Source organism: Penaeus monodon, chromosome 12 (assembly GCF_015228065.2).
Source record: "Penaeus monodon isolate SGIC_2016 chromosome 12, NSTDA_Pmon_1, whole genome shotgun sequence".
Lineage (NCBI taxonomy): Eukaryota > Metazoa > Arthropoda > Malacostraca > Decapoda > Penaeidae > Penaeus > Penaeus monodon.
In genome coordinates this window covers 13,325,557-13,326,595 of record NC_051397.1, presented here as the reverse complement: position 1 = coordinate 13,326,595, position 1,039 = coordinate 13,325,557, and positions in this window count along the sequence as shown.

Here is a 1,039-nt window from a genome sequence, read left to right as displayed (position 1 = left end):
AAGGGGTAAACTGAAAAGATTCTTTTTATTTTCCTTTTCCCTTCCCCCGGGCATCCTCTTTCGAATCTCCCTTAAGGGGCCCCCATTGGGGAAAAAAAAAAAAAAAAAAAAAAAAAAACGGGGTTTATTTTTTTGGTTTTTTTTGGGTTTTTTTTTTTTTTTTTTTTTTTTTTTTTAAATTTGATTTTTTTTTTTTTTTTTTTTTTTTTTTTTTTTTAAAAAAGGGAAAAATTCCCAAAAAATTTAACCCAAAATTTTTTAAACCAAGTTTTAAAAAATATTATTGAAAAAAAAAGAATTTTTTTTAACGAAAAAAAGAAAAAAAAAATTATTTTTTGAAATTTCATTAAAACTTTTGGGAAAAGGGTTTTTTAACCGGAACCAAAATTGGGTTGAAATCCAAAAAAAAAATTTTTTTGGGAAAAGGGGTTTAAAACCCCTTTACAAGCAATTTAAAAAATTAAAAATTTTGAAACAAGGTTTTTAAAAAGGGGGGATTTTCGTATGGGGCCCGGCCCTTTCTCTTAAGAAAGAAAAAAATAAAAGGAAAAACCCCTTTAACCCGGGGACCCGCCACAAATCTTTTTAACAAAAAAAGGGAGGTAATTTGGATCGGAAATTTCCCCCCTAGGGTTTTACCCATTCCAAAAATTCAAAATTTTGGATTTTTTGTATTGATTAAGGTTTTTTTTTTTAATAATTTTTCATTCTCCCCCCCCCCCCCCCTTTTCTAAACCCTTTTCTTTTTTCCCCGTTTTCTTTTCCCTCCCTCTCCCCTTTCCTCTTCTATCGGGTTAATCGTTTTTCCTTCAAAATAATAATAAAGAATTTTATTTTTCCGTATATTATAATTAAATAATATTAATTTTCTTCTTCTTCTTCTTTTTTTTTTTTCTTCCCTTCTTCTTCCCCTTTCCTTTTCCCTTTTTCTCCCTAAAACCCTCTAAAAGATTATCGGTATAAATTTTAAAATATTATTTTAAATTTTCTGTCAGCGTTCAAAACCAAATAGTTTTAAACCCACCACACCCCATTTTTC